The sequence below is a fragment of the Colletes latitarsis genome, chromosome 1 (assembly GCF_051014445.1).
Source record: "Colletes latitarsis isolate SP2378_abdomen chromosome 1, iyColLati1, whole genome shotgun sequence".
Taxonomy (NCBI): domain Eukaryota; kingdom Metazoa; phylum Arthropoda; class Insecta; order Hymenoptera; family Colletidae; genus Colletes; species Colletes latitarsis.
Window position 1 is genome coordinate 54,524,496 of NC_135134.1, and position 14,084 is coordinate 54,538,579.

Sequence of the window (14,084 nt, forward strand, 5' to 3'; positions counted from 1 at the left end):
AAAATGCTCGTTTGATTGATCCGTATGAAACTCGGTTGAAATAAGATTATGTTTCTGTTACGGAAAATATCCCAGTCGATACTGTTATTTGACACTATAATGGCCATCGGCGTCGCTGTGGCGGCATCTTAGCAACTTCAGAATTAAATAGAGTTAATGCATTCTTCGTATCGTAGTCCCTAATGTGCGAAAATGGTTACGTCGCTTGTTTGACGCTAGATTTGCAGACGTAGATCATATTTAATTTTAGAAAATATTTGGAGTATCGGTTCTAATACGAAAGTAATTGAATTGGACGTAGAACAGACCTGAGTTACACAGTGGAAAGGTATGTTAGTGCGGGGAATCGACTTTAAGGAATTTCTTGTATCCACAAAATCAATTAGGGAATATAGTCGAGTGTTTAGTTAATAAGTAGTCTCGTAACTTGACGAGACCATTGGCTTAAAACGCATGTTTATGCAGAAGGGCCGACAGCGGGACACAACTTATCTAAATGTCCTGAACGAACTTAGTCCTTCATTGACTTTGCTGGACACGCCTCGAGCCATTCCGATCCACCCCTATTCATCCGTAACGGTGCAGGCAAGTTTCCATCGTCTCGACCTGTGTCTATACTTCCGGAACTTGCGCTGATTAGCTTCGACCTCGTCGAACCGATCTCTGATAAACCCGAACCAAACTCAATCCGCACAGTCTGGACCTAGCTCGACTTGCTTCTACACGCTCTAACACTCTCCGACCGACTCGAATTAGATTCCATCTATTCTCGTAACTTTGGAACGAGATTCCATACGGAAAGGACCACTTTTGTGCGTCTGGATACGTTTCAGACATTGAAAAGATCGGAGTTACATACATACTTCGATTTATAAATTTTCCATTTATTTCTAGTAATATTGATTTCGCTATAAATCTTTGTTCGATAGTTCTGTGACCATTTTATGGATGTTCAGAACGCTTCGAGTCACCTTCGTCCTTACGCCACTGATTCAATTAATTACTACGCGAACCAAACTTGTGTATCCTCCGGAAATTCAGCCACACTTGCTGAGGATTTTTCTAGTTTGCTCTAATTCGCTTAAACGTTGCTTGATGTGCTTTCACGCGACAAAGTTCTGCAACTTTCCCAAACTTTTCCCAATATCTTTTAATTCGTCTTCGCTCCGATCTCAGACCTTCTCTGTTTGGTTATAATTTCAGGCTTTCTGCAGATTATCTTCGTTAACTCAAAGCTTCGAAATTAATCTGCTTTGCTCGATTCTGAAGCTTAAATTTCTTCGTAGCTTCTTTGACTTCGCTTACTTCGTTCTGGGAATTAAAAATATTCTTTTACTTAGCTTTATTTCTATTTTCATCATTTATATTTCTAAACCTCGCGCGACGACAACGCTTTACCCGACGCAGCCTAAACTCATTAATAATAATTTGTAATATAAACAGAAAATATAAATGGGTTGTAGGTCGGGCTAAATTAATATCTGACCGCCATGAGGCGAGCGGGAACGCTAGCGTGAAATAAAGTTAGGTATTAAATAACGAGATAATTACAATTCACACGTAAACGATGCTAGAACTGTGTGGTGTGTACTATGAAAGACTTCAGATCAATAATATTCATGTTGTGAACAGTACAATGCAATATACAGCGCGTTTCGAAGCGATGGAACAAGTGGAAACCTACAAACGAGTGCGCCTCTATAAAATCTAATTACGTTTTGGGACGTTGAGAAATACAGGGGGGACTTTTCTTAGCATTATTTCATACTGAAAAATCGTGGCGGCATTCGTAAGAGGTTATATTGAAAAATGTTTCCCGGAGGAGATATGATTTGCAGAAGAGCACACGAGATTTCCCATTGGATATCAGAGGTTTACTAAAGGTTGTCGCTGCACTTATTTTCTGTTACCGTAAAGGAGCTTTTTAAAATAACGATTTATCACACACACATACATCGTAAACGTTAGCTCGAAATTAATTTTTGAACAATCCTATTTCATCAATTTCGCGAAAAGTATAATAATCTGGTAATTAATCGTTCGATTGGTTTTTCGCTTCACGAGCATAAACTTTAATTCAATTCTATTTTCGCTAACGATAATATACGGATCGCTCGAATTTCACTGTTTGCAATATCCACCGTTGCCGTCGATCTATAGTATTTTGTCAAATGTGTTCGTATTTCGCAATTTCGCGTTGTTTGTATCGAATCGAAAGGGCATAATGAAATTCCAACGAACGTTTTATTGAAAATATCGAAGCAACTGCTACGAAATATTACAATTGAAATTAATTTTCCGGAAATTAATAAGTGCCGGGTGACGATACAGCTTGTTTCCGCACGTTCAAACTGATACGGATTTAAAAATTTCAAGCTTTTGCGACGGGGCCAGAGATATCGAGCGAACTTGCGAGCGTTCACAGCTACTAACGAAAGCATTCAAGCGCCTTGATTTATGATTTTTAGACTCTCTAGACTCAGAATAAGAGAGTAGGTATGAAACGAAATTCTTTTTTATTCTTAGCGAACGACAGAATTCTTTCTAACGACCATGTGCATGACTTCGCATCATAGTTTCAGAAGCAACAATTACAAAAAGTCTTTATAGCATTTCGCGCGACTCAACCTGTACGGGTTCTATTTGCAAACTCCTGCCATGAACTCACAGTGCACGGTGCACGCGTTATTCTGTTCTTTGTAGGACAGTAAATATTACGACGTAAAAATACTCGCATAATATCTAGCTGAGCAGCTGCCTATATTTTTCCTCGCATTAGACTTTCATATTTCGCGGAACAATTTCCTCCCGTGCAAATAACACGAAGTTTTGCATTCTTATCGTGTCACTACTGCTTGCTGGCGGGTATCGATCAAAATCGCGTGTTACGCGTGCCGAATGACAATGCATCATGAAAATGTGATTCGTCTCCCCTTTACGACCGGATTAGTCGATCTTGTCAGAGTTTCCATTATTCCTTCGCCGTCGTCGCGTCCCCTTTGCGCTCGTTCTGGATCAGAACTACTAGAAATGCGATTCATTTTATCAGAAATACTTCGAAAACAGTTGTCGTAATCTTTGCAATAAAACAGAAAGTAAAACGACGCGTGAAACTGCTCCTTGCCCACGAATTTTTTGTATCAGTGGGTTCAAAAATTCTTTATAGTATATCCTCTGAGAAAATAATACGTATGCACGTGACAATTTAAATTTTAATTTACTTTATACAAAGAAAAATATAGCTACCGCATCGTGTCGTGAATGTATAAAGTACTAAAATGTATGTGTTGCTTTATGAGTTTTAAACCTACTATGTGGTTTTAATATTAAATTATACGCTTGAAAATTAGATTTTACTGCGTAACAACGCAACTGTTGCACTTCCGAACAGGAAAGTCGACCACATACCGTAATATCATAACATCGAAAGCATATGCGATAAACGACATTAATGTACTAACTTCAACTATTTATCGACGCGGTCCAATTTCGTTGGCAGGCCAAATTAAGGAACTTTTCACTACTCTGGTAATCAATAAGTAAAATTTTTATTCGAAGAATTTATTTCTTGAATATATTATGATAAGCAGCTACCTCTAACAACCCTTAATTTATGCCTGCTTATATTTCCTTTGCAACTGCTCGAGTGCAGTCACAGATTATTTCGTTGCCGTACCACACGATGTTTGTGTGTTTTACGGCCACACAGAAACGAAACAAAGTAGTTTTCACCTCGACACACTTCTCTCGGACTTATATAGCGTGTACCAGAGGCACGTACCCGGTGCTTCTCTCGACCGAGGCTCGATACGTTCTTTCTGTTCCATTTCATTAATGGAATATATTAAAATATCCTGCGCTTATTCCTTTGCAATTCCAATCGAGGACACTGGGCGCAACGGAGTGTAAATGAAGACGCGCAACACGCTCACCAATCGGCACAGCGCGGTAATTAACGTTACGACTACTTATTAATTAACTTTGAATTTGAACTTCTCGATTGCCCGGGTTCTCGTATTGGGATCGAAGCGAATTTACACGGAGTAAATGTAAACATGCGAGCACGATTTCAGTGGTGAATTCAAGACGTAAAAATAAAGAAACGCGTTCGTATAAACATTTACTTTATTTAACTGCGTTTTCAGGTTACAGGAATATTTGTATTTTAGTTACTTTGGTTGCTAGACATGAATCCATTCGATTTAAATGTAATTTTGGATCACATTTAATAACAATATATCGTTGAATGTTAGCCTTTGTGCTACAGATAATATTGTCGTTTCATTTTCTCTTTATTGTATTGTTTCTCTTATTCGTCGTATTTCCTTTTGTGACTGGCGCGAATCTTTGTGCAATAAAGACGTATTATTGTTAAATCCATGCATCCAATTGGCCAGGCGATAGACTCCTCGCACGTAATTCATTTACAGTAATTTCCGGCTTTGATGTTACAATTTTCATCCCGGAGTCGCGTAACCGAATCATCCTCATCACTGTCCATGTTTCTTCGGAGCAAGCAATTCATCCGCTTGGCAAACGTCTGTTAGGAAACCGTTCCATGTACCAAATTCTGCCAAAACAGGGTTCCCAGTCAGCAAAACTGTAGCTTCCCCGTCTGACTCGTCATAAATTTCACAATGACCTACACACGTCGTGAAGTTTGATATATTAAAATCAACGCATCGTAACATTCTCGAATTACTCGCAAAAGAAATTTTTTCAAAACTAATTGGACATCTAGGAAGCGTCCCTTCTAGTACACAATGGTCGAAAGACAAGTAACAATGGACAATGAGAGACAATCCGAGTTGGTTCGACTGCATTGTACTTGATCTCTTCTGCTCTACGATCGCTAACTGACACGCAAACGTAACAATTCGATAGTCGACATTCGGATAATCAGGATTCCGATAATCAACGTTCGTCCGTATTTGCCAAGTAAATACATACGATCGAACTAGAGTGTTATCGAAGCACTTAAGCGAAAAGAATCGCTAATTCCGTTGACCTTACCTCGAGCTCCCGTAATTCTAAAGCTTATAAGAGAAAATTCTTCCATGATCAAATCCTTTATACGCTGCTTTCTATATTTACTTTATCCAGCAACGCTTCGCCTTTAAACTCGTTGAATTATCTGGCTACGTGAATTCTGTAAAAAAAAGTTTCACGATTTTTGCAGAAACTTGGTCGGTTTGGTCCCGTGTGCGCCGATGCGGACGAACCGTCGCTCTGACTGAGTTCTCGGACTTGTATTTCCGTACGTTCGATTTCCATTGGCGAACGGAAATAAAAGACTTTGCGCGGCAGTCACGTCCGCGGAACAGGTGCGCCCGGTCGTCGTTCTGGAAATGTTAAAGCCGTGTCGATCGATCCACTTACATTGAACTTCAATCGAGTCGCGCATCTAATCGTCCTGACTCCCCGGGCAGACGGAGAACGATAATGGGAATGCTCGGCTCGTCGCCCAGGCGACGTGAAGCGGGCGTAAAAACCGCGAAAGTCGACATTAATCTTCGCCCTCCGACGAGATCATAGAGGAGGGAAATTGATGGCCGTCCTGGGATACCTTAACATGACCACGTTCGAACGATGGAGTGCCGTTTCATTATAAAAATTGACAAGGGACAGGCCCTGCGCTCCACCCCGTCGATGGAGAATCGATGATAGCTCGATGGGACCGAAGGCCTGATTTCTGATCTGACATTACTGGGGCGTTCGATGAAAAATATCAAATGTAAAAATATCTGGTAGAGGACGAAATAGATCAAAAGACGGAGGTTGTTCTACTTTAAGATCTCTAAGAAAATACACTTACAACTATAGTATACAAATGTCAAGATGTTTTTAAATTAATTAAACATTCCTCGAATGAGATCCAAGAGTTTGCAGGAGCTGAAGCAATCTCTTTAATAGATCAGAGACAGAAGACGTAATACCATGGAGACAGTGATAATAAATTTCTTGAAGCTTCCAGCGATGGAATCGAATAGATTCGCATTTAGAGATAAAGAGTTGAACTAAAGTTGCATTTAGAGATAAGAGGCAGATTGTTCACGAATCGCGAGTCGCAACAGGTCCTGCCGAAGCAGTAAGTTATGGTTGGAATACTTAATGCATCGAGGAACTATCGAATCATCGGCATATAGTAAAAAGCAGCTATGCTGAAGTGTTTTTAATCATTCGTGTATAGTTCCTTAGAAAAATGGGTTTAATTGACTGTTTCTGAAAAAGATAAATCGAGTCGAACACGAAACTCTGACACTACGAATTTAATTAACCGTGTACTGATAAGTTTAACACAGTCCTTAGCGAGAGACTCTGACGGGCGTTTATTTTGTTTAGAGTAATTAATGGTTTGGTCCACGGTGATGTTTCTTCGTTATAAAACGCTTATTACGACGCGACGCAACGCTTCAACCGTTTCTCGTGTTCCTCTTGAGACTAAAGATAATTTTAATGAAAAAGAATACAGTATATTGTACACGATAGGAAATGTCAGGAACAATTCGGTGGCTGATTTCGACGTGCAACAAAGCATCCAGAGACTCGAGGAAGGTGGTTGGAAGTATTACAATGAGCATGCTCGCGTAAAATTCTCCTAACGTTCTGCGTGGATCGATCTCGTCCATGGTGCAAGGATATCTTCAGGCATCCGTTGACGTCAGTCATTTCTATGTTATGACCAGCAGCATCGCGGCAGTTTGCTCGGTATACGCATTTCTATAGAACCGACAAAGGTGGTTGAAGGTGGTGGCTGGAGAGAATCATCGATATTCGATGCGTGACGGTATTTTTAATTAACTCCGGAACGCTATTCATCATCGTTCCGGTTCACCCCTGACGATCCAAATTACGAGGACGTCCTTGACTAATTAATTTCGAGAGAGGCAAGGAGGCAGATAATTTTGTTTCGTACTTGAAATGAATCGATTAATGAAAGCGCCGTCGACGTCGCAGCGCGCCGTGCCGCGGCTTTCCAATTTTAAGTTTATATCAGATTGAAAATGCAAAGTAGTTGCCCCGTGCTTTCACGTCAGCCTCGTAATTTGTTACCATCAGCGGCTCTCGACCCCTCGCACTTTTCGCGTAATGTCCACTTAACGAGCGTCCTGTTTTCGTCGATTATTTTGTTATTTTGGTAATCGAAACGCTCGAGATGAAGTACAGTCGGTCGCAAGAAAAATTTACAAAGAAGAAGCGAACGAAAAACGGACGACGTTCGGGTAGTTTTTCTAAAGCAACTAATCTATAAATATCAAACGCACTATACGTACTGGTACTTACAAGAACGCACTCAGTAAGAGGCTGGTAAATATGCATATCCCCCGGAAAGAGCACTTGATTCTGAAACATCAACCAACGTTTTTACCGCGCAAGAAAGTTCCTTTGCAAACAAATCACCCCCTCGCGATAGCAACGAGTCGGGAGAGCAGCGTTGCGAACGAGCTTCACGCTTCTTTCAATATTTGCACATCGATGCTTTATGAAGGGAATAACGCTTCGAACTGCTTATCCGTTCCTTTTGTTTGACTTGTATTCGCGGTTTCCTGGCTACAGTTTGAATCTTCTCTAAAAATAAACCGTATCGAAGACGGTACAAACCAAACCAAAGGGCTGCTTTAAGAAATTCGAGAAAAACTATTCGTTTCTTTTCGTCTGCAAATTAATAAAGTATTCATCGTTTGAGAACTTCTTGAAACGCTCTTTGAACGTCTCTAACGATGTCTTCATAATTTGTGCGAGGAATTTTCAAAACGATCGAGTATGGACGAGAACACGAATGCGCTCGAAAAGCTTCTCATTATCGATAACGAATTCCCTCCACTTATTGTCACTCGGATCAACATTTCAGGACATCACGACCCATTACGCGTTCACAAAAGGACTTTTTACGCCGATGAAACGGTAATTCCAGCTCGTTTGACGATATGAAGACGCATTATAACTCCACCTGAGAACTTTTTGTCGCATCATCTCCAACCCCTCGCTATTAACTCGCATCACGACGTATTAGTGATCCACGCCAAGGCCCTTCATCATTCTATCAGACATTTATTCTTCATTGTGCGCCACAACGGCTGTGGAAAACTTCATTATTGTTGTCGTCCCTGATTATCGACTCCCAGAGCCACGACTTCCTTCGAATCACTGAGAGCTATTTAAGGGGATTTTCTTGCGTCTTTGGTTGGAAATGGACAGCACATGGGACCTTTCTTTTAAAAAAGTTCAAAAAATATTGAATTCAATTTTTTTGTACCAATTAATATACCTAAACAGAGTGACAGTTAATAGGTTGAAATCATTTTTTGTCGAGCAAGGTATTAACCGATGATGTTCCATTTCCACATCGCATCTTAACCATTTTGTTCTTACAACTATTCGACTGATTAACGATCAACGTTCTAATAGAATAATTGCATAGTTGGGAAACTACTATTACTCTATAAATCATCAGTCCTGATTAAGATGAATGTACTACCAGGCTTGGATCTTACAGTCTATTACGTAAACAAGGAGAAAACATATACAGGGTGTTCGGCCACACCAGGGAAAAATTTTAATGGGGGATTCTAGGGGCCAAAATAAGACGAAAATCAAGAATACCAATTTGTTGATGGAGGCTTCGTTAAAAAGTTATTAACGTTTTAAGTTCCGTCCGTACTGAATTTTTTTCTCGAAAATGCGCAAGATTTCGGGGGTATGTCTGTTGATCAAAAATGATTGTAATTGACCCCTGCAACCGAAAATAATTTTTCCAGAACGATTTGAAATTTTTGAATTTAATTGTTAATAACTTTTTAACGAAGCCTCCATCCACAAATTGGTATTCTTGATTTTCGTCTTATTTTGGCCTCTAGAATCCTCTATTAAAATTTTTTCCAGGGATGGCCGAACACCCTGTATATCTACTTTATTTTTCGGGTCGTCAGAGTGTCGTCGATCCTCGGTCTTGTCGATCGACGGCTACGAGTCTCATTTGACAGCAGATACGATTGCTTTTGCCTTCGAACTGGGGCGACTCGTAAAGCTGGCAGTCGTAAATGTACCGGCAATTATATAAGAACCATTATTTTCTGGCTTTTACAGGCAAACACTAGTCTCGGCGAAACTGTATCTAAGCTCATAACGTGTAGGTCTCGTAAATCTCTGTACAGCATCGATTCCGCAGCCTTTGCTCGCGGATAACGCTGACTTGATGGCAAAAATCACGACAGACACGACATTATGGCCCATGGAAGAACGCGTTTAATGGTCCGATGTGCACACGAGGAAAGGTCGTGGAAAAAGCACAATTCTAGTTGTCGCGCGGCAAACGGACAACGAGACCACGATCGTGGAAAAAAATTGGCACGATGGTCGTTCCACGCCTGATCGATTATTTTCACACACGTTGCCAGGGACTTTTATGAAATCGAAGTATTCTTCTTTTTATATCGATTGCATAGTAACTGTTTTAACATAACTTTTTATATAGAAGTTCTAAAATATGAATTATTAACCCTCGAGCAGAATTCAACGTCATCTACGGTCCAAACAAATTCAAAACCAGTAAAAAGATGACTTAAACGCCGTCTGGTTTCGCGCGGAGCACATCATATTTCAATTTCACGAAAATGCCCCGGCGCCCGTTGCAAAAAGTGACCGATTTAGCGTGAAACGAGTCAGGATCGTTTTCACAGGGACATCGGCATAGAGGACGCTTCCCAAGGATCGTCTTACACATTTTCACGCGTAACCACGTACAGCGTACGTCCGAGGAAAGCAGCGCCGTGCCCTTTTGGCCTTTCATAATGGGGCCGAGGTCTGTGCAATTCCCCTCGGTGTCCTATATACCGATATTGCGGCTCCGATATAGGAGATCCGTCTTTGAACTCGCGCACGACAGCTGCGAGGGTAAATATCTGCGGCAGCCTCCATTGCGAAAAGTGTGTCGACGTCTCGTGCATGTCGCGCGGTAATAGAAGTAACGACCGACGCCGGGCTCTGGGACGAAGCTATTCCGCGGGACCGTGGAGGATCAACAAGGAAATTTCGGGATTAAAGGAACTGGCGCGTAAAACGATCGCGCGCGGACCAATGTGTTCTACTGTCGCGGAACGAGCACCGAAAGTGGACGCTGGCTCGCGATGATATTAAAAAGAGAATAGCTACCGAACCGTCGAGCGTCGATTTTCATGAAATTTTACCAGAAATTCTCGGTCCTACAACCTGAAAACTATTTTTCGATCTCCGTGTCACACGTTTTATTAACGTTTGCGTGACTTTCGCTAATCTAAGAGAGTATCGTGGAAAAATAACAATAAATTAGTGGATCGAGTCGAAAGAGGAATATTTGCTTAAGAGTATCGGGGTTTCTAACGTAGAACCTGGTTCTCGCTCGCTCTGGTCAAGTTTCAACGTCCTAATTTATTTACTCGTACGTTTCGACTTCAAAGCTGGCGCTCATCAGCGCAGAGTAAAGGAATTGCCTCTGTAAACATACATTTAGTCCGTGAAAATTTTCCCAAGTTGTACCGAGTAGATATTCAGTAGAGTTTACGATTATTATGCGGTGCACCCTGACCCAGAACCGTATAAGTTCTTTTATTATAGAAATTTTTAGAACAACTGCCACGTTTGATCCCCCCTGGTTTAAATTGTATCGATACTAGCTAGAAGTTAACAAGGATAGCTCGCGATACTTGGGAATCGGTACGTCGGGCGCTAATGAGTATGTCAATGAATTGATCCCATCACTGGTTCTGGGTCTTTCTGCGCGGCAGCGAGTTCCGAGAATCGCGTGCAAGGAAAGAGGTCAGCCTTAAACAGTCGACGCCCGAGCGCCATCAACGTTGCGCAAGTTCGGCTGGATCTCGCGATCTCAAATATTTACGTCCCACGGGCGTTCTCCGCGGACGGTCGCTGAAATTTTCAAAATTCCGCCGACTCGGGAAGGGAATTCTAGAAAGGATCTCGTTCCATAACCTCGCGTTAAACTTTTATCCGCCCTAATGATGGCCGTTTCTCGTTTCCCGTCTTTGAATCGAATCTTTCCCCGGTTATGAGTATTCCTTATGTAAGTCTTTCAGGACCAATGTTTAATCCTTCTTTGAAAAATTGAGTTGCAAAAATAATTCGTCGATTTTCAATCTATACAGATTATTGGCGTATGCCACGTAATTTCCTCGAAGATAAAAATTTAATGGCGCCGGATATAAGTGATTTTTGGAGTCGATCTATCTATCTTTAATGAAAATGAATGTTCGAACCACTGTCACACTATTCTATTAGAGGATCTCGTCTCTGGGGGAGTTTTATTAGACTCTGGCTGTAAGGATGACCGAAGGAAAAACTTCGTAACGCCGACTAGAGTCTGGGATCTCCCGTCCTCGTTCCTTTATGACTCGGATAACGATGAGAGGGCTAGTTATTCCGAGTCCAATAACCTCTGGCAGTGGTGTCTCAGAGGGTAGATCTCGTTCATGATCTTCGGATCAAGACGCTTATAGTCTCGATAGCCAAAGTATTCTGAGTGCTATGGCACAGTACGGACTTACTCTAAAAATATGGTTCAATTAACCAAGTAAATGAAATTACAGTCTTCTGATATATTTAATAAACACGACCAAAAGTTCAGGTCCAAAGGGGTTGATCTTTGAACTTAAGACCCTGACTGTGTTTTCATGCAGCGCAGGGATTCAGCATTTAAACATCCTGTTGACCTCTCTTTCATAGCGCGTCTATAAAAGCTTCTGGAAGGAGTGGTCTAAAGAGTCACCCAGCCGGGGAGAAGAATACAAATCCTCCACTTTTGCTCCACCTAGATAGGTCAGATAGTTGACAATACGACGTACATTATTTTCAAGACTTTGGAATTTCTTTTACGGAAAAAGTATTTCAATTCTTGGAGTCCTGTGCTCTATTAACACGGGGACGAGTATGAGTTAATTAAAAACAATTGGTAGCAGGACCAGGATTTCTGGATAACGTAGGAGCGCGTCTCCCGTTCGTTCGGTTCGTAATTAGTTTGTTGGTGGCGGTGTCGAGTTACGAGATGCTTGTAATTTATGACTACGGAAATTTCACTGTCGTAACCGTGCCAGCTTTCCGACATGATTGAGATAGATGCTAATGAATATGTTGTTTGATGCTCGAATTAAGTATTGTACAGTATAGTTTAGTGCCGCATGCCAGTCATTTTTGGTAGGTCGCGTGCACTGGCGTTCACACAGTTTGGGGTCGTTACTGTAAGCGGGCTAGATTTAGAGCACGATGCTTTTACCGGCTCTTTTATGGGAATAATTTGTAGGGGATTTCGCGGGAATCCTTTGGATATCCAGGAACATGCATTAGTACTTGGAGATGCGATATGCGACTCTTATTCTTCGAAATTTTTATAGAAACGGTGTAACGCGAGAGACAGAATTTTTGGAACACTTCGAACGATGAATTTGGGTATTGCCCAGCTATTAAATGCGGGGTATAGTTGTAACGTTATTGCTGAAAGGCAGTTTAAACTGTATTCTATGTTGTACAAAGAGGTGTATGTACACATGACTTCGAGGTTAGTTTAAAAGCAGCCTCCGGCTATACCCCGCGTTTGCACAATTATGCAATTATATCCGCACGATATGCACATATTCTTCCAATTTACGAAATCAAGGATAATGAACTGTTCGCTCTGGAGATTTGTTCTATCGTCTGCACGAAATTTGTTCGATTAAATTTCAGACAGTGTATCTGGTTAATGTTTTTACCAACGCAAACGGAGAGTCTCAGAGTGGGGCATCGAGGGCGCAAAGAAAATGTCGAATGTGGCCTAATTTGGGCAGCCTTATGTTGCTCGAAACGGATCGTTCGTTCGGAATATTTACATAATTCCCGTCTCGAAAACGCGATTCGTAACTACCGACCGTAATTCGCCTAATGAAGCCGTACCGCCGTCGCGCCCCGCCAGGGGCTGGTAATTTCCGCTTTCTTCGTTTCAACTTCAGACGACAATGCGCGCCGTGAAAGTAGGCTCACTCAGTGCCGCGAGAAGCTTTAATAGAGAAGCTCGCCTCTGGAAGAGCAGCCGAAGCGCTACGAATTCTTGCCTTCGTTTCTAATTACAATTTAAGCCGAGCTTGGCTTTCTCGCGCGCGTCACCAAGTCGAGATTTCGAGGCTCGAATCGTTCCGCTGAAATATCATCGCGCTCCAGTTTCCCGCGCCTCTGCCGTTAATACAAATTTAATACGTCTGTCGCCGTTGCTACGACCCTCGAATACGAGTTGTCTTCGCGAATGGAAAATCTGCTGTCAGTCACATGAGACATTGCAGGGAGAAAGGGTGGGCAATGGCCATAACGGGCGTTATTTTAGTGCGTGGATTCGCTACTCGAAGTACGGTCATGTATTTTCAAGACACTTTGCGTACATAAATTCAAGTGCTTCCTATTGTAGAGTAAATTTAATTCTAATGGAACTTTGCGAACTGATATAGACGCGAGCGAAGCCGCTGGCAGAAACTAGCATTAGAATAAACATGGAAGACGATGAACCGAGTGACTCCTCTTCTGAATAAAATAAATATGTAGAAACAATAAGTCGAAAACGTAGCGTAAGTAGAAACAGTAGGTAATGACCAGACGTACCAAATACTCGACTGTAGAAAAATTACTCCTTTGTTCTCCCCTCTGTGTTATGTCAAAGAAGAACGTAGAATAATTTTTGCTCGGTTGTAAACCTGACCTAAGTTTACAAATTTTAGACGGAACATTGAACAATGTTGATCAATTTTTGCTCGATCGCCTTAAGAGAACTATTCGAAACATTTGACCTAATACAACTTCCTCTTTCTCGTCACCTCCATTCCCGACGCTCCAGATAAACCCCCTGGATACACGACAGCATCCCATCTCCCCTCCCTCGCAATTTCCACATCCGGAAGTGCGCCGAAACGACGCTTCCGCCAGGGTAATAAATTCCTCGTCGAAGTTCGCGTGATCTATGTAGGCGGTCCGATCGGCGTGAAACTCTCGCGCTGACAGGGGGTCGCCATGGGGAACGCGAAAGCGTCGTCGCGACGACACGCGTCTCGACCGGTCGTACATTAGTCTTAACG